General features: G+C 48.4%; 1 protein-coding gene across 4 annotated transcripts in view; it reads right to left on the minus strand.

The window, feature by feature from the left end:
- Positions 1-26,680, minus strand: part of RNF31 (ring finger protein 31) — a 628,898-nt gene that overhangs the window by 330,350 nt on the left and 271,868 nt on the right. The window lies entirely within an intron of this gene.

Genomic DNA, 26,680 nt, shown 5'->3' on the forward strand with positions numbered 1-26,680 from the left:
ATTATGATATCATTTATAAAGAATTTTAGTTTTTAGGCTCCATCAATTTGGTAGCTTCAGACGGTTTATATGTTGTTTTTGACATGCATGTTACATATATGTTGGTATAGACATAGGATTGATGTTTAACATATGTTAAGTTTTTGGTTATGTCAGATTGTTATATGTAGTCTTAAGGAATTTTTCCAGTAGTGTGAAAGATTCCTGGTTAAATTGCTGGCCAGCAAGGTAGTGTAGCTAGAAGAGTTACACAGTGCATTTGTCTGTTTCAAAATTGTGGTATAGCATATATCACGTGTTGTGGGCGTACAACACAAGTTTAGGGACCTTAGATTGTATGGTTGAATGAATAGTGAGGATTGCCTATGAAATTGTAGCATTAAGCAGAGGGACCTGGTGAGCCTGTTTTAAAGCTTTCTGTGAAAAGAGAAGTAGATATATCCAAGCTTGTGTGAAGGGTAAGGGTTGTTTTCTCTTCCAAGGTTAGAGTCCTAGGAGGAAAAATAAGCGTTGATTTCTCTTCCAAGGTTAGAGTCCTGAGGAAGGAAATAAGCGTCGTCTATTCTTAGCAACGCCTGACGTTTTCTGTGGTTGGTTCAAGTCCTGCCAAGAATTTGTGTGTGTATGATCAGGGCTTTCTGTGTGAAGGTGCGTGAATGATTTGTAATGTCAACTGGGTTGAGTTTGAACTTGCTGGATCTAGGTGTCTGCTTTTAAATGAGACTCTTTTGATTATTACCTGTTAGAAGGGTAGGGTAAGAATTGCCTTACTAGTGAATGAGACTATTCTGTGAGAATAGCGTCGTCTATTCCACACTAAGAATACTTGGATGAATGTTTAAAACTATCACTTTGTTAGAGAAGCAGACAAATGGTTTGTTTTAAATGTTGTTATTAATTGCGTTTTTATAAATTGATTGGAAACGTTTTTAAGCCTTAGAGTAAAGAAAACGCTGTTTTAGGGTGTTATATAGTGATTTTTTGCCATTTAAATACATTTAGTAACATTGTGCGCTGTTTAAATTCATTTAAAAGTCCCCCGATCGAAAATTGTAAGGGAGGGGCTGTTTTACGAGTGAAAGCGTGTGGGGAGAGAGCCTGCAGCTACAGCCTGCTGCATACGTCAGAGCCTGTCGCGCTCTGATTGGCTCAGCGTCTGGGTGTAACAACAAGGCCGTTTTTCTAATTGGTTTAGGCGTCACAGCTAAATTGAGCTGTGATAGGCTGTACATAATATCTTAGTTGCCGTGGTATATTAATTAAAAGGTGTCCCAAGAGAATTATATGCCTCCGCTTTGCTTTTATTTCAATTGCGTGTGGCGAGCGATTTCTGTGAAGGAGGGGGGGCTGCGCTGCTAGCTCCCGAGTGAGAGGAGAGCTGCAGCGGCTGCCTACGTCAGCCGCCGCGCTGTCATTGGCTAAGAACGCCGTCGCGTCATTCCGAGAGTCGCGCACCCATTGGCTGGTGACGCGCACTCATCGCCGCGCTCCCAGACCCCAAGCTGATTTATTTTAGTCGGAGCCGCGAGCGTTAGGGATACACACAAGGTTGCGCTGCAAAATTGAAGGCTCTGTGGTGTTGTGGCGGAGCCGTGCTTTAGATGCTGGAGCGTTGTGTCACGGCAAGAGCCGCGCTCCCATTGGACGCGCTGCGGCAAGAGCCGCGCTCCCACTGGACGCCGGCGCATCGCGTCATAGTAAGAGCCGCGCTCCCATTGGGCGAGGCTTCGAGGCTTCGTGATTGAAGCCAATCTATTAGGCTCCGGCGAGGTTTTGCTGCAATCGTGCTGTGTGAGCGCGAGTGATTTAAAATTAACACACGAGTGATTTGAAATTAATACGCGTGTGTTTAAGAAGTGACACGCTCTCATTTTAGGAGCGAGCGCGTGTTAGGAAGTGCGCAGGTTTTTAGAGAGCGAGCGCTGTGCTGAGGTAATACGCTCTTGCTTATTAGCATTTATCTAGTTTCTATTGTGGTGCTGAAGCTGAGAGGAGGCTTTGAGGGGCTCTGTGAGACGAGCCATTGCAGTACAGTGTCAGGAAGAAGCTGGTAGTGACGTATCCAGTCACATGTTGTCTCATTGGAGGCTAGCTTTGTTTTGATTGGTTAATTGACACTACAGTGTCTCAGAGAGGCCGCGACCGGATTGGTCGAGTGACAGTAGGCATTTTCATTGGTTGTCTGTTGTGAAGCCACATGGTGATTGGTCAAACACATTGTTTACATTTCCCAAGTGATTTTCCCACGCTATTAATGCTTAAAGCTTTAATTCCTTAAATTAAAAAAAAAAAATTAATTTGATATTTGTCATTGATAATTAGTAAATAATACAATAATAAAGACCCTGATTAGGATATTAGTAGCAAAGGTGATTAAAATAAGGATATTAATTATTTAATTAATACAAATTAGATAAAAATAGTTGTTTAAAATTATAAATAAAATTATAGTATTTACTAGAAAAGCAAGCACATTTAGGCTTATTTTTACAGGTATATGTTGCAGAAGGTGTGTAAGTGAAAAATAAGTACATTTAAAACACATGTGATTATATGTTGATATTTATTGTGAATAAATAAATATTTTGCGTTGTTATTGTTTTTGCAAATTTATGTTTTTCTTTCCAGGTTTATTAAAATTAGCGATGCAGGTAAATTAGGAGTTACATTAAATTGATCAGGTTATAAAGTTATACTTCACCTGACCTTGTTAAATTAATTAATTAATTAATTGATCAGTAAACGCTATTAGGCCAATTAAGTGAACGTAATTACTTATTGTAATTGTTTTTAATTAATTTTAATAAAGGTAAGTATATTAAAACATGGATCAAAATTATTCAAAGAAGAAGAAAACGTTTTTCTGCTATCAGAAAATGAAAAATGTATTTAAAAAGGCTACAAAGGTTGTTGCTACATGTGAGAGCAAATTAATGGATAAACAGGTGAGTAATGAAGTAATTAGTAAGCATAATAAAAATACAGATGCTAAAGATGCAGTTTTAAACGATACATATTCTGAAAGGATATCACCTCCCCCAAAAGAAATCATTTTTAATGAAAATTCGATTCCCAAATCAGCGAATGTAAATAATAAACCTGACAGAGAAGAATTAATTGATCATTATAAAAATGATGTTGTAAATACAGATAAGGACAGAAATAAAAGCAGATCCCCAGAGCAGATTAATGTAAAGCCAAGAGTCCCAGTCCAGATTAATGGAGTCCCAGTCCAGACCCTTTCTCAAAGTGTCTCAACAGGTAGGTATGATGAGATGCCTAGTACTTCTGAAATTATTATTCCTGCTCATGTAAGTTCTACAAATGATTTAATGGAGCAGTTAAAGTCAGACATGGAAGCAGTGACAGTTCCTGTGATAATTGGACCTGTTCCCCCAGTGCTTGGAAAAGATGAAACTAGTCCCACAGCTTTAACGGTCCCAATTCGAAAGTTTGCTGAAAAACTTTATTCTAATGTACCTGAAAATAAGTTAGTAATGATTCAAACTCAGCAAGAGAGAGTGATGACTGTAGTTTCACCTAGTGAAAACACTGACGTTGACCTGACACAGCCTGGTGAGTATAAATTACTGGATAATACAATTAGTATAGACAGATTAAAAGGATTGCAGGATGATGAGGACATTGAAGGCTTGAACAATACAGGTAGGATTGCCTCTGCCCATATAAAAGATTTAATTTGGGCTTTGAGAAAAAGGGGTAGTCTGAATAAATGGAAAACAAAATGGACAAAGAAAAAAGAGAAGGAAAAAGCGACTTTAGCTTTTGTAGGAGAGTGTAAAAATGCACAGATGCAAAATGAGATAAATAAGCAGCAACAGTTACTGAATCAACAGCTACAAATACAGCGACAGGTGGTGATTCAGCAGAATGAGATACCTTCGCCGCCATTTCTAAATTATGTTAATGAGCAGAAATACAATACAGATACAGGATTCAGTGGAGACAAGGAAAACAGACCCGATCCAGTTAAAATTGCAAACAAGCAGGGAAACTCATTTCCTAATGTTCCGCAGTACAAGATTAGGCCAGAAACAATTCCTGTTATTGAAACATTGATTAAGCAGGGTGTCCTAAAAGAGATTGAGAACAGTCTTTGTGATTCATCAGATTTGAGAATTAGAAAGCCAGATGAAATGTACAAATAGTACAAGACCTGGGAAAAGTTAACGAGATAATTATCCCTTGTTGTCCTATTGTGCCCAATTCAGTAGAGATCTTTTATCAGATACCACATGATACAGAGTGGTATTGGGTTCCAATGCACCCAGAGAGTCAAATAATTTTTGCTTTCAGGTTCCAAGAGAGAAATTCCAGACAGGTAACTATTGAGAGAATTAAAATTATTGAAGCAATGGAATTCCCAAAGACACAAAAACAGGTAAGAATGTTCCTAGGCATGGTTGGATACTGTTGCCAATGGATTAGTGCTTTCTCAGTATTTGCAAAACCATTGCAGAGTCTGACAAAAGCAGATATAAAAGACCCAATTGTCCTGACAGAAATAAAGCTCGAAGTCATTGAGCAATTTAAAAAGAGTTTGTGTGAAGCTCCTGTTCAGGGCATGCCAGACTTCAACAAAGAATATGAGCTTCTAGACCAAATAGCAGAGATAAAATGTGCTGGAGAGAAAAATGATCATGTCTCAAAAGGTAATGAGCACGCAGGTACTATTGTTAAATTATGTGCTCAGGAGTGGGTTGCAATCAAAGGGGAAAAATTCAATGAACATGTTTCAAGCATCCTCATACTAATCTTTGCAATTCAGACATGGCAAGAGTTAAAACAATTACAAGATGAGGCACATGTTGAGGAGAAAAACACATGGCTCAAAGAAGGTTGCAGACAGCGAGAAGAAGATGAAAGGGTTTACAAAGATGGCGGACCTGTTATGTCCAATTGCATGTTTGCTGACATGGCACAGATGTACCATGGTCCAGGTCATTTAGCAAGAGACACAATGATTCAACTGTTCAGGGAAACATGTCTGACATGTCAGAAAAACGCATGCCAGAAAAACAATACAGATCAAAAGACATTTGAGAATTTGGGAACCATAGGCTGGGAGGGTGGTTCATTTGCAAAAATTCAAATAGATTTCTTTGAAATGCCCCAACAAAACAAACTGAGATATGTCTTAGTCATCATTTGTTTATTTTCAAAATGGGTGGAAGCTTTTCCAACAAGAAAAAATGACACAATTTCTGTATTCCATCAATTGGGAACACATGTGTTTGCAAAGGAAAATGAGCAGGCTCATGATCTATTGCCAAGAGACATAGTCAGAACAAAGGCTCATTGGAGGAGAAACTGTCTAGTACCCAGGTGGCAGAAAGCAAGTCAGGTGACAACAGATACTGGATGGATGCATATCAGTAATACACTTTGTGTATCTGAACGTGATAACACTGATGAAGACAGTGAAGACACTACAACTGATTCAGACTCTGAAAAAGAAATTCCTGAAGAAGATCCAGATCTTGAAGATCGACAAGGTGGTCGACATCTGGATGATGATGTCAATGCGAATGAAACATTGAATGAAGAAGATCTAGAGATTGTGATTCTAGATTCAGAAAATGATGAAATTCTGCTAGAAAAAGAATGTCAAGAAAAAGAAGAAGATTCAGAAGCAGAAAATTCTGAGCAAGAAGATAATCAAGTCCAGGAGAGTATTGAAAAGCAGAAGAGTAGCTCTGAATGTGGGAACAAGAATCTTGAAACTGGGAAGCTAAAGGTGATCCCTGAAGAAGAGGAAGAATTACCAAGTACCAGCTGTAAGGATGATGTTCCTATCGGAGTGAAGCTGCTGAGTAAAGAAGTTCCTTGGTACAGATTTAAAGTCTCAGAAAATGATACAGATGGGAGTGATGAAGAGTCTGAAATAAGAAAATTCAGAAAAAGGGCTTGGAAAGCTGAATGTAAAGAAAGCAAGCCTAAGAAGAAACTCTTGAGAAAAGGTGATGTCTGGCTTAAAGGCGATGTCTGGCCTAAAGATTTAAAGTTCAAATATGAAGTGTCAAGTCAGAAGAGTGATTCAGACAAAAAAGAGCAAGCTGAAGAGAAGATTGAAATGATTACCAAGAAAAGCAAAAGACCATTGAGACCAAATGGAAAATACAAGTCTCCAGAATGGGCCTACATAACTATCTCTCCAATAGTTGAGGAGCGCAGTAGCAGTGAGGTGGTCTTGAAAGAAAATGGTGACAATGACTAAGTTTAGTTTTCTTTAAGTTAAGGTTTATTTTTGGCATAAGGCTGAAGACATTGTGTTAGTTTTCTTTAAGTTGAAATTTATTTTTGGCATAAGGCTGAAGAAATTATGTTAGGGTGACACAAGGTCGAAGAAATTGTGTTAGCTGGAAACACTTCTATGTAAGACACTAGGTCGAAGAAAACATGTTTTAGTTTGAAAAAAAAAAAAAAAAAAAAAAGAGAGGGGGTATATACTATGTACTAATTTTTCAAAAATTTTCAAAAATTTACTTTTGTTTTTTGTCGATTATATGTCCCGACGCTAGGAGTGAGTGAGCAGGAGAGGAGAGCTGACAGCTGCATTTATAAAGAATTTTAGTTTTTAGGCTCCATCACTACCTTCGCCAGAGGAACTGGCTTTTGACCTGATCCTTTTCTGAGATGAGGAGGATTTCTCACTCTTCATCAGATGAAATGGTCTGGTGCTTGGTAGTTTGGAGCCACAGCAACAGCTGCCTTCTCACTCCATCCTTGAGGGCCTTCGAGGAAAAGGCGCAACAGATATTACATTCCTTTACCTCATGCTTTGGATGGAGGCAAGATATGCACTCTTTATGTGAATCATTCCCATGGAATATTTTCTTGCCACTGGTCTAACATGGGCGGAAAAGGCCCCTCTTGTCAGACACAGTGTAGAAATTCAAGAAGCTGAAAAAAATTGAGTAGCACTCAGGGAGACTCCCTTCCACACAAAGTGTGGTGAAAATGTAAGGGAAACTGTCTCTTCTGGAAGTGTTCTAGAGGGTGTTGATAGCCGACTGGCTAGGTCCTTTTTTTAAAAATAGCATATCAATACATTGGCCTAGGGCCAATTTTAGCCTTTGGGACTTCCATCTCAACGACGAGAAAGGAATCTATGTTATGTTATGTTATGTTATGTTATGAGGTATTTGTAGAGTGCGCGGCTACTCCAGAAAGATAGCCCAATACTCGATAACTGGAGTTGTCAAGTTCTCAGCCCGAATACTCTCAATGGTTTCCCTGGCACTCACAATATTAAGGAATAGACCCTAATAATGTTGGGGCATATCTGCTCGTGCAGATATGCCCACACCAGGGATATAGTGCGCCCTGCCTTAAGGCTGGTAAGGCCTACCAGAGGGGTGACCTAACTAGACTTTAGGCAGCGCTAGCTTGCATGGCACTCAGGCAGTTTGCCATATCGACTTGGTCATTTGCTCACCTCCAGGGGCATGCCAGCTGCATGGGCAGTGGCATGGTCCTAGTGATGGTTTCCCAGGGGACCGTCTTCAACCTCAAGGCCCTAGATACCTCCGTCCAACTTTTAAACAGAGCGGCATTAGTACTTGCAGGCAGGCAACTAAACTGCTGACTTACAAAGTTCTTCGATATAGTGGAAAAGAGACTCATTTGCAAGTCCCAAAGTGAACAGTGATTGGCTAAATTGCACTGGTTATGTTACATTTTGATGCACTGGCACTTCAATCTGGCACGTTCAATTAGGTACATTGATTGGCTAAACTGCACTGATTAGCTTTTCATCTTGAAGCGCCGGTACTTTAATTTGGCACAATTCTCTGCACCTAACAAGACATTATGATTGTGAGAAAGTGGCTCTATATATACTGGACAATAAGGTAGTACAGTGTGTATAGAGTCCACAAACCCCAAAGGTATAACAGAGGTTAAAGTCAGAACTGACCTTACTCTCCAAAGTGGTAGCTTGGTCGAGCAGTAAGGCAGTACCAGAGGACAGTGTGAAGCATTTGTTGTACACACTAAGTCAGGTTTCACACACTCAAGAACTGAAATCCAGGCCAATTGTTACTATATCCTCAGATATAGTTGTTTTATTTTCAGAACCAACAGTTATGAAAATATACTTTATTCATTTTTTTTTGTAATTTGTTTTTATTGACATTTTACTTTAACCCCTTCACTGCGGCGGCTATTCTGCCGCAGTGCTAAGGGGGCGGGGCGGCCGTGCGGCGGGCGCATGCTGGTGACGTAACCGCTCCGTCAACAGCCCCGGTTGCGCTGTGCTCATGACGGAGCGGTTCAGTCACGGCCCCGCCCGCTCAATAGAACGTTCAGCGCAGGCGCAGAATCCGCCCCGCGCAGGCGTTCGGAGCGGGCCGTGTTGGAACCGCTCAGTCATCAGCACAGCGCGACCGCGGCTGATGACGGAGTGGTTCCGTCACCAGCAGGGGAGGGGTTAACAGTGGCATAGTATATTGGATAACATTTGCATAGAATAACAACTCTTAGCGTATATCTCAGAGCACATTAATGATCATGTCATTACCAGGTGAGTGTCCAGTCGCCATGAAAGTCTTCCAATGAGGACACGTTGAATGTAACTGGGGAAAAAACTGAGTGGGGGTTTCAGGTTATGCAGGGTGCTAAGAGCGGAAAGAACCGACGGGTAGCGTGTACTCCTGTACTAGCGCAGTATGGAAAGGCATCAAGGGTATAGGATGGGACCTGTGCACGAGCTAGGGGCGAGCGGGGGGCTCTTCCTGAAGGCGCTTAGTTAGGCATTGCTGTCCGTTAGCTGCGGGTAGATCTTGCGATGGGGGTCCGGTGTTCGTGTCCGCAGTGTGCCCCTGTGACAGCATGGTTTGCGATGTGTGGGGAACTCCTATTGGGTCGTCTTGGGCCGGTGGTTGTGTGAATTGATGTTGTAGGATGGCCCAATTCATGGATATAGGGTGTTTACGTATCCGTTTCACCTCCTCTTCCCTCAATGTTTCTTCCTCCGCCAGCGCCCATTTCTTCACTGCACCCACCCAAGCCTCGACCGGGGGGCCTGTAGGGGCCCGCCAGTGCATGGCTATGTTTCGTTTTGCTAATAAAATAGCTAGGGAGGCGAACCTAAGGGGTACCTTGTGTTGCTTCTTTCTCTGGTAAAGGCCAAGTGCACAGGCGTCCCAAGTGTCCAAGAACGTGAGCCCAGTGAGTGCTCCTAGGGAATTACGTATGTGTTGCCAATATGAATGTAATGTGGGGCAGCTCCAGAACATGTGATGAAAGTCCGCTGCATGCAATTGACATCTGGGACACGAATACTGGGTATCGGGATAAAAGCGTTGGAGACGTGCCAGTGTCAAATAGGCCCTGTGCAGAACATAGAATTGTATGTTTTTAAAGCGCGCGTTTTGGGACACCTTCTTGGGGTATTCAAGAGCCCTGTCCCATTCCTTCTCGTGTAAGGAGCGGCCTAGTTCCTCTTCCTAAGTATCTCTGAGAGCCTCTAGCGGCACATTTCTGAGTTCCCTGATAGCCTTATAGAGCCATGTGACCAGGTGTCGCCCCGCCCCCATATGTAAAATTGGGTGTATGACTGAGTGTGTAGGTGGTTCCCCTGTCGAGAGGTCGCAGTGTGGACGGTAGTGTGCGAGGAGCTGGCGATGGAGTAAGAATTGGCCCACTGGGAGATCATATTCTTCTGACAACCGTTGGAATGGTCTGAGCTGGCCATCCTCAAATAATGACTCCGCCTCCGTGATGCCACAGTCCGTCCATGCTCGTGACATGCGAGATGTGTAGCAGTGTTCCTGCATAGGCCACCCAGCCAGAGGGGGAGGGGGGGGTGTATGGGGCCCTTCCGGACGACATCTGGTGTATCCTTAGCATACACTTGCGTGTGATCGTGATATGTAGGGGATATGTGCGTCTAGGTTTGGTGCCTGGCAAGAGTAGCCGACAATGTTCTGGGATGGGCACTGGACCGTTTACAGAGTGTGTCTCCCCCAGGCGTCTGCCTGCCGTCCAATAGGAAAGCCACTAGAGTTGGGCGGCCAAGAATAAAGGGGCGGCGAGGCCTCCGTGTGTGGTTGGCAGTTGCAGCTTCGTTAGCGCTAGCCTATGTCTACTTGTCCCCCATATCAAGGAGCTAAGGAGTATATTAAATTCTCTAAAGAAGGCTCAGGGCGGGATGATGAGCAGGTTCGTGAAGTAGTATAGCAGCTTCGGAACCATGATCATTTTGGTGAGAGCCACTTGACTAATCGGGCTACGGGGAGATTCTTCCAGAATTCCACCGAGGCTCTGATGCCGGCTAGTGCCTTGCGGTGATTACCGTCATAAATATCGGTCGGGGTGTGATTGAGACAAATCCCTAGGTATCAAGGGGCCTCTGAGCTCCAGGCGATGGTTTGGTCGCCCAGTGTGAATGCAGCGGGTATACTGTGGATATCTCCAAGTTGACGTGCAGCCCGGAGACTCCTGCGAACTCCAGCAGTGTGGTCCAGATGGGCATTAAGTCAGCAGTGATATATATTAGGAGGTCGTCATTGTACATAGAGACACTATGTGTGGTGTTTCGCTATAGGAATTCCCCAGAGCTCCCCCTCCCGGCGTAGTCGAATGGCCAGTGGTTCCACCGCGAGGGCAAAGAGCAAAGGCGAGAGTGGGCTGCCTTGCCTCGTGCCCCAGGTGAAATACTGCACCCTATGCGCACCCGTGAAGTGAGTTTAGTGTATAAGAGCTGTGTGTATGCCAGAATTGTAGGGACAAGGCCTAGTCGTTATAGTACCGAGAAAAATTAACGCCATGTGAGGGTGTTGAAGGCCTTTTCAAGTTCGAGGATGATGCAAGCTGCTCTGGGGTGGGCGTCCCCTATTTGATCCTGTACATGGAACAGCCGGCGTATATTCTGAGATGTGTTCCTGCCCGGGACAAAACCGCATTGGTCGGGATGTACCAGGGGCCATATAATTTGCGTGTATCTGTCCACCAAGATCTTCCTGAGAATCTTGCAATCAGTAGAGAGGAGTGTGATAGGGCGATACAAGGACATCAATTGTGGGTCACGGTTGGGTTTCAGGAATGTCACAATGACCGATTCCTGGAGGGATTTCGGCAATTCCCTGGTATCCAGTGCAGAGGTATACATTGCTGCCAGTCTGGAGACCAATAAGGGGGAGAAGGTTTTATAATATTCCAGGGGGAACCCATCCAGTCCCGGTGCTTTGTTGCGTCCTAATGCGTGCAGAGCCTGGGAGATGTCTGCGGGTTGTATTCTTGCCTCTAGTGACTTACGGTCCTCCATTGTGATCTCAGAAATCACCAGGGGACCAAGAAAGCGGTCTATGCTGTCTTGTTCAACGCGGGTTGGGTGACTGTATACCTCCGAGTAGTGTTGGTGAAATGCCGAGAGTATCTGATCTTGGGACCGCACTAGGTTACCACAGGGGTCTAGCACCTCAGTAATAGGTTTCACCTTGCTATCTTGTTTTGCTAACCATGCCAGAAGGGTTCCAGTTTTAGCTCGTTCCTTAAGCATGCGGGTTGCGTATGTCCTGAAATTGTAGAGTTGCATATCAATGCAGGCCGCCATGTATTCCGTTCTGGTGTTAGCTATCTGTGCCACCACCTCTTCCGAGTGCTCATCCTACTTAGTGACGGAAGCAAGGTGCTGCTCGGTTTGAGTAAGTGCTTTCTATAGCGTGCGTCTCACTCCTACGATTTGTGTGATACATTCTCCTCGGGCTACCACCTTAAATGCGTCCCATTCAATTAAAGTGGAGGATGCCGTTCCCGTGTTGTTCGCGAAATAGTTCTCTATGCTCTGACCCTGGTCATGTGTGAAAACCGGGTCCGCTAGGCAATCCCGTAGGAGGCGCCATGTGGTAACGGAGGGGGTGCAGGGGTCTCCAGTTTAACTGCAATATGTGTGGTCATGGTTAAAGATGATTCTCCCTAGGTAGTCTGTGTGATGTACTTTGGGAAAGATAGCTGCCGAGCATAAGAATCTATCCAGTCGAACCCGAAGGCTATGGGGGATGGAGTGGAATGAGTATAATTTAGTCTGCGGGTGTTGCATTCTCAATGCATAAGTGAGTGTCCATTGTGTTACCCAATCCCAGAAGCACTCCATTTGTTTCTGCGTGGCTAAATGTGTGGGGGGGGGGGAGGGTGGGAGGGGGGGAGCGGTCAAGCGTGAGGTCCAAGGTGCAATTGTAGTCGCCTCCTAGTATCCACGGAGTGGAGGTAAATTGTGCGAGGGACCCAGTGAGGTGTTCCCAAAACTTGACCTGGTCTGTGTTCGGGGCGTATATACTACCCATCATGATCTGGTGTCCATCTAGAAGACTCTCTATGAGGGCGTACCTGCCTTTCTTATCCACCACCCGTTTAAGTTCCTGGAAAGGGGTCCCCGGGCGAATCCAAATCAATGTGCCCAGTGCGTAGGAGGAGTATGCCGTTGCACAGATAGTGCCGCGCCATTTGGACTGCAATCTGCCTATTTTGGTGTTAGTGAGGTGTGTCTTCCGGAGGAACACAATTCGGGCGTTGTGACTTTTCACATAGGAATATACAGTGTAGCGATTGCGCGGTGTATGAAGACCTCGGACGTTAAGTGTTAGGATACTCATATCTGCGTTGCGTGTTACTACCGCCATGTGAGAGTGTCAGTGGTTGTGCAGGGAGGCAGTGCCCATCTGGGTTCAGTGTCCCGTGGGTCCCTTGTGGTAGGAGGGGTGGAGACGCCATTATGCAGCACTTGGAAGTCCGGCTCGGGTACCCTGTTGCATACGAGACCATGAGAGGGTGGGGTGATCCGAAACAGGGAATATAACTTCGAAAAACTAAGGTTGGGGAACTGACCCAATACAGAGGACCCATTACAGTCTGCAATGCGTCCAAACCCACTCTCTCTAACCGGAGAGTATAACCAAAAGAGAGAGCAAATCAATTGGGGTGTCAGTACATGCTGGGCGACACATGTCGTGATCGGGCTCTCGTAGGATCTCCCGACGCCGTCTGGAGCGTGTCATCGTATATCTGTGGCATAAGAGTTCAGGTCATACAAGTCAGTCGAGCGTGGTAAAGAGATCAGCTCAAGCCGGGAACGAGGCACCTTGTCCATCCATCATGGTATCTGCCGTCTGGGGAGTGACCATGGGAGGTGTGCCCATGTCCATTCCTAAGACCGTTCCGTCACTGTCGTCCTCCCCTTCATAGGTAAAGAGATAAGGAGCTTGGTCAATGTCCCCTGACTGTGAGGGGGGGTCTGTAGATCGATCGCCGCTTGTAGGGCCCCTCATCTATCTTTCATGATTTGTTCAAGGTCCGAGGAGTCCTGGGCACTGGACCGGGGGGGATCGTCTTAGACCTTCTGTTCAGTGGTTTTGGGGTGCGTCTCCTCGTACGTGGCGGTTTAGAGGTTGGGTCTCGCGCGGAGTCCGTTCTGGATTGTGGCATGCAATGTCGGTCCGCCCATTCCTGTGCCTCATCCGCATTCGTGTAGAAGGTCGCCGACCCATTGTGGAGTATTTTCACACAGGGAGGAGAGAGTAATGTATGTGATTCGTCCGTAGTCTGTGTTTTACCTCCAGGAACGTAGATCGTTGTTGTTGTTGTACCACCCGGGCGTAATCTGGAAAGATCATGATCTGCTTGTTTTCCACATGTATGGAGCTGCTTGTCTGGCCGCCCGGAGTACTGTATCTCGGTCAAGAAAGTGCAGGAATTTCACCAGCATTGGCCGGGGAGGCGCTCCTGGTGGCGGCTTCCGGGCCGGTACACGGTGGGCGCTTTCGACTGAGAAGAACGCCGTTCTGTCCGCCGCAGGAGTGAATGATAACACCCAGGTTTCCATGTACCCTAACGGGTCCGTGCCTTCAATTCCCTCCGGAAGGCCTAGTACCCGAATGTTGCAGCGCCGTGACCGCCCCTCTAAGTCGTCGGTGCTTTCTTCAATAGTGGATAGGCGGTGTAGGACCTCCTGCAGCGTCGTTTTGTGTTTCTTGGCAACAGGTTGCAGCTCCGGGAGGTCTTTCTCACCCTCCTTCACTTTGTCAGACAGTTTGTGATGATCATCACGTAATAGACTGATGTCAGTCGCAAGGGTGCCTAGGGGTTTCTCCACTGATATCCTGGAGTGTTCGATGGCCGTCAATACTTGATACAGCTTGTCCGATATGGACGGGTCGGTCTGGGCCACCGCGGGGGCCGTCGTCATCCTAGTGGTTGGCATATGCTCAGGGGCGGTCTATGGTACCGCAGTCTGCTGAGATCCCCTAGGCTTCCCCATATTGGCCAATAGAGGGGGGGCCCTTCGTAGAGTGGATGCCGCAGACTGGGATGAGTGGGCTGTGAGCGTCGCACCGCCACGTTAGGCCAGGAAAAGTCGGACAGGTCGCAAACGCCCCATCAGCAGGCTCCGCTGGGTCGGAGACGCTTTGAAAGGGACAGGAGCCTCTGTCCCAGTCGCCCCTGTGCGCTGGTCCGCCCCCGCTCTGGGTACGTCCGTGTATGCTAGTGCCAGCATTCAGGGCGTGACGGTTCTCGCGGTGTTCCCCCTGCGAGGTGTGAGGGGTAACGTGGACGGTGAGTTCGATTATGGTGCTGCCAAATACAGAAAGGGCACTGGGGATCCTTCTGCGCTGGAATGGTGGTGGTGCTGCGCCCCAGGCCCGACGTCGCTGTTCCGCAGGGTCGACAATGGAAAGGGCACCTCTGAGTCCATGCAGGGGTTTTCCCGATGTCGCTCCGTCAGTTAAGCGTGGAAGCCGATGCCAGGAACGATCCGAGTCTCTATGGCTCCATTTTAAGGTCAGGCGTCGTCTGGTGTGCCTCGCGGCAACCGGCTGCTTAGGAGCAGTGGGGGTTCTCTGAGCAGTCTCACCCTCGGCCGAAAGTCTGATGGCTCATCTGGGACACGGACAATCGGTTCCCGGGCCACAGTCTCAGTCGTTCTGGGCAGCGCGGGTCCCGGGCGCCATCTTGAGGCCAGGCAGTCTTGGAGAAGGCAACAGCCCTGCTCGAGCGGCTCTCGGTGTATGGCGGCAAGCCCCTCTGCCTGAGATTGAGGGAGCAGGCTCTTCACCGGTCGTCCGCCGACACGGGGTCACTACAGGAGGTCCCAGCTCCGGCCCGGGAGTCAGGAGGTGAGGCAGGATCGGGACGCCATCTTAGGTCCCGGCGGCGGAGATGAAGGAGGGGGTTTGTCTGGTCGCCGTCTGGGCTCCGGTACTGTCCCGGAGAGCTACGCCGAGGTCGGTGTTGTTCCGAAAGTGGCAGAAGTTTGTTGTGCCTAAAGTGTCCGCCGCGGGCCGCCCCGCTGGAAGTCGTTGTTCAATGGCAGGCAGGCAGGCGCCATCTTGTCCCCACCGGCCATCAGCCCAATCTGTACACCGTTTTCGCAGGTCGTATCCCTCTCAGCCGGGATTCAGTCACCGCCGCGGACTCAGCGTGATGTCCGGTGCTGGTGTGTTGAGTGTGCTGGTGTGTTGAGTTTGCTGCTCCGAACGGCGCTGGAAAACGGGCAAAGTGCTGGCCCGATCGCGGAGCCTAAGCCAAGCACGTCTGCTCGCATTGCTGACTTGGCCACACCCCCAAAAAAATATACTTTTCAAGATACGAGTACTCTCATGTAAATACTTTGCAGAGGAGAAATAAGTTTGTACGCACAATAATTACAGGATAGCTAATAAGCAATACAGTTCTGAAACACTCTAGCATTGAGCTCAATGGGTCTTTCATAGGAAAGTACAGTTGATTACTTAAAGGATTACTTTGGTAGTTCCCGGACTAGGTCTTAGATTCAGTCCTGGGTTCTAAGCTGAAACCAGATAAGCAAAAACATTTTAGTTACTGTGATGAATTTTCCTGAATATAAAGCGGTTTTAAAAGTTCACACTTAGATACTTTTCAAGATGATTCTGGCAATGTTATCCAATGGGAGGAAATTCAGGTTACAGATAAAGTACGATCGTGTTACTTTTGTAACCCAGCACTAGTCTCCTAAGGCGAGCACTGGGGGCTTAACTTAAAACAGGCAGGCAATTGCGTTTCAGTATTTCATACGATTTTTAAAGAATATTTGCAGTTTTCAAAAGTAGACAATTAGAAGAAATTTCATAGAAAAGCAGACTATGGATTCCAATGGAGAAAAATACAGATTACTAGTAAACCCGCTAGGGATTACTTTTGCGGTTCAGTACTGGGCTGAAAGGTACAGTACTGGCTTCTCTCCTGATTACAGGTGAGTATTTTCGAATTCGGTCTTTGGCTGATTTTATAGGAATTTATTTTCAGTTTTCAAAACTTCACAGGGGGCCTTCGGTTGGTGGCGGCTGGCTAGCAGGCCACGCGGCTGTGGGAGCTGGGCTACTGGTCACTTGCTCAGGGCAAGGGGGGGAAGTAGATTAGGACAGAGAGGTCACAGCCAGCGGCACTCGGGCGGCAGGGTGCTTTTGAGCCGTCGGGCGCTCCATGTTATCCAATGAGGATCTTGACAAGGAGACAAAGGCTGCAGGCTCGGGGACGGTGACTCTCCAGGGGCGACCAGCACTTCGAGAGGTAAGTTGGGATCTTGGAGCACAGGTAGGTACCCCAAAGGGAGGCACAGGGGGCCGCAGGGCGCCGGGTGCAGGGGTGTCTTTAGGGGTCGGAAAAGATTACCTTCGGCTGGTAGCGGTTGGGGTTGCCCCTGGTTCTGAGGCTGCAGGCGTCAAGTTCAAGTTCAAGAATTTGTATAACGCACTACTCACCCAGAGGGTCTCAAGGCGCTTGGGGGAGGTGGTGCATTATTTATCGAATAGCCAGGTTTTAAGTTCTTTTCGGAAGGAAATGTGGTTCTTTGTAAGGCGGAGGTGAGTGGGGAGAGAATTCCAGGTCTTGGCCGCCAAGTAGGAAAAGGATCTTCCTCCCATGGTGGATCTGTGGATGCGCGGAACTGCGGCGAGGGCTTGATTGGAGGATCTTAGTTGGCGGGTGGGTGTGTAGAAGGACAGTCGTGTGTTGAGGCATTCGGGTCCTAGTTCGTAAAGGGCCTTGTGTGCGTGGGTGAGGAGACGGAACGTTATTCTCTTGTTGACGGGAAGCCAGTGGAGGTCTTTCAGGTGACTGGTAATGTGAGCTTGGCGAGGGATGTCCAAAATGAGTCTGGCTGATGCGTTTTGGATGCGTTGGAGTTTTTTCTGTAATTTGGCTGTGGTTCCGGTGTAGAGGGTGTTTCCATAGTCCAGTCGGCTAGTGACCAGTGCGTGGGTGACCGCCTTTCTTGTTTCGGTGGGGATCCAACGAAAGATTTTCTTGAGCATACGAAGTACGTTGAAGCAGGAGGATGAGACGGCGTTGACTTGTCTGGTCATCGAGAGGGAGGAGTCTAGGATGAAGCCTAGGTTACGTGCGTGGTCTGTGGGTATGGGTGCCATTCCCAGGGCCGATGGCCACCATGAGTCGTCCCAGGCAGAGGGAGATGATCCTAGGATTAGGACTTCCGTTTTGTCTGAGTTAAGTTTCAGGCGGCTGTTTTTCATCCATTCGGCTACTTCTTTCATGCCTTCGTGAAGATTGGTTTTGGCGGTGTTAGGGTCTTTGGTGAGGGAAAGGATCAGCTGGGTGTCGTCAGCGTAAGAGATGATGTTAAGGTTGTGTTGTCGTGCGATGGATGTGAGGGGGCTCATGTAAACATTGAAGAGGGTGGGACTGAGTGATGATCCTTGTGGTACTCCGCAGATGACTTCGGTGGCCTCCGATTTGAATGGGGGGAGTCGGACTCTCTGGGTTCTCCCGGCGAGGAACGAGATGATCCAGTCCAAGGCTTTTCCTTGTATGCCGATGTTGCTGAGGCGTTGTATGAGGGTGTTATGGCAGACTGTGTCGAAGGCTGCGGAGAGGTCGAGTAGGATGAGGGCAACTGTTTCTCCGTTGTCCAGAAGCGTTCGGATGTCGTCTGTCGCTGCAATGAGGGCGGTTTCGGTGCTGTGTTTGGCTCGGAAGCCGGACTGTGAGGTGTCGAGGGAGTTGTTGGATTCAAGGAAGGCGGCGAGCTGGCTATTGACGGCTTTCTCAATGACTTTGGCAGGGAATGGGAGGAGGGAGGAGGGAGATGGGGCGGTAGTTAAGTTCAGAGGGGTCTGCTGTGGGTTTCTTCAGGAGGGCGCTGAGTTCGGCATGTTTCCAGCTTTCTGGGAAGGTAGCGGAGTTGAAGGAGCAGTTGATGACATCACGGAGATGGGGTGCGATGATGGAGTCTGCTTTGTTGAAGATGTGGTGGGGACAGGGGTCGGTTGGCGAACCTGAATGGATGGAGTTCATTAGGCGGATGGTGTCTTCAGTGATGATTGGGTTCCAGGCGCTGAGGTTGTTAGAAGGCGGTTTAGGTTCGGAGGTGGGTGGAGTGGACTGTTCATTGGAAGTGTTCTCAAAGCTGTTATGTATGTCGGCTATTTTGTTGTAGAAGAAAGAGGATAGCGAATCGCAGAGGTCTTGGGAGGGAGTGATGTCGTTAGAGGCTGCGGTGGGGTTGGTAAATTCTTTGACGATGTTGAATAGTTCCTTGCTGTTATGGGCGTTGTTGTCGAGTCGATCCTTGAATGCTGATTTCTTGGTGGATCGGATCAATTGGTGGTGTCTGCAGGCGGCTGTCTTGAAGGTGGTCAAGTTGTCAGTCGTTGGGTTTTTTCTCCATGTTTTCTCGAGAGTGCTGCATAGTTTCTTGGTTTTCTAAGGGTCATCGTTGAAGCAGGGGGCCTTTTTGCTAACCTGTTTGGTTTGGTGGTTTTTCAAGGGTGCTAATTCGTCAACGCTGTGAGTGATCCATTGTTTGAGTTTGGTGGCAGCTTGGTTTGGGTCCGATGAGAGGGCGGGAGGGTTTTGTTTGAGCGATGTGAGGAGTTGGTCGGTGGTGATTTTGTTCGTTTCTTCGCGGAATAGGTTGTGGGGGGTTGTGGGCCGGGGTAGTTTTGTAGCTGAAGTGAACACAGCTATGGTCCGTCCAATGGAGAGCTGTGGTGTGATCGAAGGAGATGTGCTTGCTGGAGGTGAAGATTGGGTCGAGCGTATGTCCGGCTACATGGGTGTGGGTGTCAACAAGTTGATTGACTCCGAGATTGGCCAAGTTCTCCAGAAGGGTGGTGGTGTTGCTGTCGTTTTTCTTTTCCAGGTGGAAGTTGAGGTCTACCAGTAGAATGTAGTTCTCGGAGGTGATGGTGTGTGGGCTGATGAAGTCAGTGATGTCTTCGCTGAATTGTTTACGGCTGGTTCGTCGAGGAGGGTCTTTGGGCACTGGACTTCGGTTCCCAGTCGCCGGGGGGACGTCCTTGTGGTCTTGGTTCGGGTTGGCCCGGCCCGGGCTCGGCTGGTGCAGAGTGGGCTGGTCCGGAGCTTCCTGGTGGGCACCAGCTGGGTTGTTGCAGCAGAGCCTCTGCTGATGGGAGTCCCAATCTTCGAGAGGGTCAAGGCAGGCAGGTCCTCTGGGTATCCCAAGGTTGCTGTCCGTGGAGGTCGCCGTGATTAGGCAGGAGCAGGTTCCAGGATCAACAGGCCGGTAGGGCTGGGTCCAAGTCTGTTGTTGTTGTCCTGTTGTTAGCAGCTGCACGGCGGGTCTTCTTCTTCTACCTGATCTTCTTTTTTCTTGTTGGTATTAGGATCTAAGGAAGGAAGGTTCAGGGAGCCCCTAAATACTAAATTTAGGGGCGTTACAGGTAGGGCAAGGGCAGGGACCAATGGGTCCCCGTCCTGGGGTGAGTACACCCCCTAGCCTGCTCCTCTCCTGTGGGAGCGGGGCAGGAGCCTAGCTGGGATTGGGCAGGACTCCCCATCTACAAGATGCCCCAGGCTCGTGTTTTACCTTGCCTCCTCCACCTGAGGGGTGGAGTTGGCACTGGTTGGCACACCCCCCTTATTGACCTAGTTTTTCCCACCAGTCTTCCCGCCAGAGTGGGGGTTGGCCTGGTGGTGGGCTGGTTGCTGGGTATAGCAAATGGTCTGGAGAAGGTCTCAGAGGCTGTATGCCTTTGAAGCTTCCCACTGTCATCCTGGGGGAGGAGACATAGCACCTCGCCCAGGATGTGCTTTGTTGCAGACCCAGGAGAGCGGGGCTCTCCACCCAAGGGTCCAGCAACATGTCTGCTGTGTGGCAGCCTCTGCAGCCACTCAGCCCATACGTGGATTGTAGGTTTGGGTTTTGGAGGGCATCTCTAAGATGCCCTCTTGTGCATTTTACATTAAATCCCACACTGGCATCAGTGCGGATTTAATGTGCTGAGAAGTTTGGTACCAAACTTGTCAGTCTTCAGTGAAGCCATTATGGTGCTGAGGAGTTCGTAAATGACAACCTCCCAGAACCATATACTCCTAAATGGCAACACTGCACTTACAGTGCCCAGGAATGGCCCTGGGTACTGTAGGGGCACAGGGATCATGCACCTGGGCCCTAACCTCTGGCATAGGGCACCCAGCTAGAGGGGTGACTGAAGCACGCCAGGGCAATTGGTTCTGTGGGCATGGCACACAGGGATGTGCGCCATGTCGACTCTTGCTTTAGTTCTGTACTTAGGCACTCAGCCTGCAAAGGCAGTGTGTGGGTGCCAGGGTACAGGGCCCCTGAGGGTGGCACAATAAGCGCTGCAGCCCTCAGAGGTATTCTCTGGTCACCATGCCCTGGGTACCTAGGGTACCATTTACTAGGGGCTGACAGTTGGCCAGAGATGCCAATTTGGTATTTTATTTCAGCATAGCGTTTCTTTGTAGGGAAGAAACACAGGCCCTGGGTACCTGGTTGGCAGGGACCCAGGGCACACTCAGTCAAAGTACATCAGCAGTTCAGAAACAAGTGGGGCATACCAAGGCAATAAAGAGGGCACTTTCTCACACAACCTCCCCCACCCCCCTCCCCCCAAACGAAAGGTGATGAGACTAACCTTGCCCTGGGGAGTCTTCATTGTCTAAGTGGAAGAACCTGGATAGTCCATCTGCATTGGCATGGGCAGTCCCTGGTCGGTGTTCCACTGCAAAGTCCATACACTGTAGGGAGATGGACCATCTCAGTAGTTTCGGATTTTCCCGTTTCATCTGCATTAGCCATCTGAGATGTGGTCAGTTTGAACCAGGAAGTGAGTCCCAAACAGATAGGGCCTCAACTTCTTCAGGGACCGAACCCCAGCAAAGGCCTCCCTCTCAATGGCACTCCAACGCTGCTCTCTGGGGAGTAGCCTCCTGCTTAAAAGGCAACAGGTTGGTATTGGCCTTCCTCATTGATCTGGGAGAGGACTGCTCCTATACCCAGCTCTGAGGCATCAGTTTGCACTATGAACTGCTTGGAGTAGTCTGGTGCTTTTAGAATGGGTGCTGAGCACATTGCTTCTTTTAGGGTGTCAAAAGCCTTTTGGCAGCGAACAGTCCAGTTCACTTTTTTGGGCATTTTATTGGAGGTGAGTTCTGTGAGGGGAGTCACAATAGACCCATAACCTTTCACAAACTTTCTGTAATATCCAGTCAAGCCAAGGAATGCCCTGACTTAAGTCTGGGTGGTTGGAGCTGCTCAGTCCAGGATGGTTTGGATATTGGACTGTAAGGGTTGGACTTGGCCTCCACCAACAAGGTGGCCCAAGTACACCACAGTGCCCTGCCCTATCTGGCATTTGGATGCCTTGATAACCAGTCCTGCAGATTGCAGGGCTTGCAGAACCTTCCCAAGGTGGATCAGGAGATCCTGCCAGGTAGAGCTAAAGACAGCAATATCATCAAGATAGGCTGCACTGAAGGATTCCAACCCAGTCAGGACGTGATTCACCAACCTCTGGAAGGTGGCAGGGACATTCTTTAACCCAAAAGGCATCCCAGTAAACTGATAGTGCCCATCAAGGGTGGAGAATGCTGTTTTCTCTTTGGCTCCTGGGGCCATGCCAATTTGCCAGTACCCTGCAGTCAAGTCAAAGGTGCTTAGAAATTTGGCTGCCCCTAGTGCACAAGTTACTACTTGTGTAACAATATATCTGTAAGAGACATTAGTTAGTGATAGATTCCTTACCTTAGAATATCCTCAGGCGTCAGACTGGATCCAGAAAACTTTGCATAGCAATACCCCTGCGCGCCGGTAGGCGTCGTCCGCGGCTCCGCGTCCTTCGTTAGCGCCGAAATGACGTCGGAGTACTTAGACACCGCCCATGCGCGCTGACGTCAGTTCTGATACACAGCTTTTCCGCGCCAGATACGCAGAGCCATGATAGAACCAACACTGGTGCCATGAAACTAGGGCCCTGAAAGGGGATGACCTTAACCCTAGATATCTGTTAGCAGAACGGGGAGGATGGGCGGGTCGGTAAGGAATCTATCACTAACTAATGTCTCTTACAGATATATCGTTACACAAGTAGTAACTTGTGCATCTGAAAGACATGTTAGTGATAGATTCCTTACCTTAGAATAGATACCCCAGCAATACCCTGCGAATCAATAATCACACCAGAAAGTCCTGGAGGACGGAACGGCCAAAGAAGCCATCCCTCCGGACTTGGCTGTCCAGGCAGTAATGTCTTGCGAACGTGTGCAGCGAGGCCCACGTAGCTGCCTGACAAATGTCCCGCAAGGGCACTCCTCGGCCCAGGGCAGTGGTAGTCGCCGTGGCCAGAGTGGAATGAGCCCCTAGTCCAGCAGGGGGTTCCTTCTTAGCCAAGGAGTAACACGCCTGGATACACAAGATGATCCACAGCGAGATGGTCCAATTGTGCACCGCCTTTCCCTTCTTAGCGCCCAAGTAACCAACAAAGAGTTTGACATCCACCCGGAACTGGCGTGTGCGATCAAGTTAGTAAGAGAGCGCACGTTTTGGGTCCAGACGGTGGAGCCTCTCTTCCTCTTTCGAGGGATGCGGAGGCGGAAAGAAGGTGGGCAAGGTAATGGACTGCCCGATGTGGAAGGCTGTGACAACCTTGGGCAGGAAAGAGTGTCTCGTCCGCAACACAACCTTGTCCAGATGAACAGACAGGAAAGGAGGTGTAGAAGAAAGAGCTCGGAGCTCACTCACTCTCCTGGCAGAGGGGATGACAACCAGGAAAGCAGTCTTCAAGGTAAGAAGACTTAGAGGACAGTTATGGAGCGGCTCAAAGGGAGAACACATTAGGTAGGTAAGCACAAGATTCAATTCCACAGGGGCATCACGAAAGCAACAGGAGGAAACGTGTGTGATGACCTTCAAAAACCTATTTACAATCGGGGACTTGAACAAGGAAGGCTGATCAGGTAGCCTTAAGAAGGCGGAAAGGGAAGAAAGGTAGCCCTTGATAGTGCCCAGAGCAGAGCCCTGCTGGGCAAGAGAAAGAAGAAAGAGGAGAACCTCAGAAAGGGGTGCAGAGAGTGGATCCACAGCCTTTGCTGTGCACCATGCCATAAATCTGTTCCACCTGCAGGCGTATACCGACCATGTGGAGGGACGCCTGGCTGCCAGAATGACATTACAGACTTCAGGAGGCAAGTCAAATGGCCTCAACTGTCGCCGCTCAATCTCCAAGCTCGTAGGTGGAGACTGGATAGGTTCGGGTGGAGGACCGTCCCCTGCTGCTGCGACAGAAGGTCCTCCCGAAGAGGCAGACGAATCGGGGGATCGACTGACATGCTGAGTAGCTCGGGATACCAGTATCTTTGTGCCCAGTCGGAAGCCACAAGGATAACCTGGGCCCGATCTCGTCTGATCATCTTCAGCACTCTGGGCAGAAGTGGTATAGACGGAAAGGCGTACAATAGACCGCAACTCCACTCACGACGAAAAGCGTCTCCCTGCACCATCAGGATTCAAGCAAGCTCACCATCTCACTGCACCATCAGGATTCAAGCAAGCCGGGCCGACGACGGCTGAAATGCCAGAAACCGGTCCCCGGAAGCTTGTTTCCTTCCCAGTACAAGAATTGGCTTGGTAGTTTGGTTTGCCCTGTTCCCATCATGCACTGGAACAGGAACAGACTGATTTGCATGTAGCCGGGTTCTGAGCTGGGATGGTGCAGTGAGCTAAAAAACGGTGATGGATCAAGCCCTGATCTTTGAATTAAGCAGACCACTCTTACCCAGTCCAGACACTCTGTTCATCACCACCCCCCTTTTCTGAATCGTTATCCATGTACTTAGCCTTTCTGGACCTTAGGCCAAGCACATAGTCCACAATTTCCGGTTTGGGTTCTTGGCGAGGCCTCTCCCAACCCTACTTTACAAGTCAAAGTGGTCCCCTTACAGGATGACCAAACAAAAGTTCAAAGGGTGAAAACCCCACTCCCTTCTGTTGCACTTCCCTATAAGCGAAAAGCAGGCATGGCAACAGGACATTCCATCTCCTTTTGTGTTTTTCAGGGAGCCCCATGATCATACCTTTCAATATCTTGTTGAACCTTTCTACAAGACCATTGGTTTGTGGGTGGCATGGGGTAGTGAACTTGTACTGCACCCCTCACTCCTTCCACATGTGTTTCAGGTAGGCAGACATGAAGTTGGTACCTCTGTCTGAAACCACCTCCTTAGGAAACCCTACCCTGGTTAAGTCACCTAGGAGAGCCTTGGCTACTGCAGGGGCTGTAGTCACCCTATGGGGTAATTGCCTCAGGGTACCTAGTAGCATGATCCACTACTACTAGAATGAATTTGTTCCCTGAGGCTGTGGGAGGTTCCAGTGGACCCTAAATGTCCACACCTACCCTTTCAAAGGGCACCCCCACCACTGGCAGTGATATCAGGGGGGCCTTTGGCTTGCCACTTGTCTTGCCACTGGCCTGACAAGTAACACAGGAGCCCACAAACTCCTTCACTTTTTGGTTCATCTGAGGCCAGTAAAAGTGGCTAACCAACCTTTCCCAAGTTTTGGTTTGCCCCAGGTGTCCAGCTAGGGGGATGTCATGAGCCAAAGTTAGGAGGAACTCCCTGTACTTTTGTGGCACTACCACTCTCCTGGTAGCTCCAGGATTGGGGTTTCTTGCCTCAGCATAAAGTAATCCCTCTTCCCAATAAGCTCTGTGGGTACCACGGACATCTCCCTTGGCTTCTGCAGCTGCTTGCTGCCTCAGGCTTTCAAGAGTGGGGCAGTCTTGCTGGCCCTGGCACAGCTTTTCCCTAGTGGGTCCCACTGGGCCCAGGAGTCCAGCCAGGTAAGGCTCAAGCTCCATAGGCTCAGTTCCCTCTAGGGTTTCCAAGTCCTCTCCCTGAGGAGAGGGGTCCTGAGAGGCTGGCTGTGTAGAAGCTGGTTCCCCAGTCTCCTTGCTTTTTCTCTTGGTTGGTTGGGCCATACTTTCAGGCTCCAACCCCACTTGTTCACCCTTCTTTTTGTGCTCTGGTTTGGACACACAGCAGTCTAGGTATACCCAGCATGGCTGCATGGGTTACTTGCTCAACTTCAGCCCAGGCTGAGGTCTCCAGGTCATTTCCAAGCAGACAGTCAGCTGGCAATTGTGGTGAGACCACTACCAGTTGTAGGCCAGTAACCTCCCCCATCCTAATGTTACCATAGCTAGGGGGAATTGGGTGGTAATGAAGTCAGCATTGGTGACTGGGTAAGCTTTCCTAACCAGGTATTGCTCTGGTGGAAACCAGCTTTTCCCTTACCATAGTGATGCTGGCACCTGTATCCCTCAGGGCTACTACTCTGGTTCCATTGATGGAGGGGTATTGCATATATTTGTTACAGTTGGTTGGCCACCCAGCCACACTGGCAACCTCCATATTCCCCAAGCAGACTAGACTAGCTGGAGTGTATTCCCATATTTGCTCTGGGCACTCCTCTGATCCCATCTGCAGATTTACTGTCCCTGGAGTGGCTGACTTGGGAGCCTTAAGGGCTTTGTTGTAGGGGCAGTTCTTGTCTACAGTTAAAAGTCCCAACTTCTTACAGTTGTTACAATAGGCCTTGTTAGGATCAAAGTTTCTTCACCTATAGGGCTGAGGCTCATAGGGAGTAGATTGGGACCCACCCACCTGAACAGGCTTTTGGGGCCCTTTGGAAGACTCAGACTTTTTCTCTTGGGGATTCTCACCACCTTTCCCCAGAGGGGGAGGTGGGAGGGGGGTGTTTGGGACAACCTTCTTTTGGTCGGTATACAACTGTTACAACGAAGTTTTTACAACGCACTACCATTACAACGCAGGCATTACCACGCATACCATTACAACGCATTGCGCTGGGGGGCGCTCTAGGATAGGAAATAAGTATAATTTTATATCCAACACCTTCCCTAGTGTCCACGGGGACTGGAGTTGGAATATAAAATTATACTTACCACTATCCAGCACCTCTAAGCGCTATGCGTTGTAACGGTATTCGTTGTAAATACCGCGTTGTAATGGTATGCGTGGTAAAAGTATGCGTTGTAACGTCATACATCCCTTTTGGTCACCCCCAGTGGCTGTCCTTATCACCCTAGTCTTGACCCAGTGGTCTGCCTTCTTTCCCAATTCTTAGGGAGAAATTAGACCTAGGTCTACGAAATGCTGATGTAATTTTTCATGTGTGCAATTACTCAAAATGTGTTCCTTCATAAACAAATTATACAGTCCAGTAAAGTCATGCACATTGTGTCCAGTTAACCAACCATCCAGTTTCTTTACTGAGTAGTCTACAAAATATATCCAGGAAAGGGTCTGGGTTTTGTAAGCCCCCCTGAACCTAATTCTGTACTCCTCAGTGGTGAGTCCAAATCCCTCAATCAGAGTTTTCTTCATGAGATCATAG

This window comes from Lissotriton vulgaris, chromosome 5, assembly GCF_964263255.1.
Source record: "Lissotriton vulgaris chromosome 5, aLisVul1.2, whole genome shotgun sequence".
Lineage (NCBI taxonomy): Eukaryota > Metazoa > Chordata > Amphibia > Caudata > Salamandridae > Lissotriton > Lissotriton vulgaris.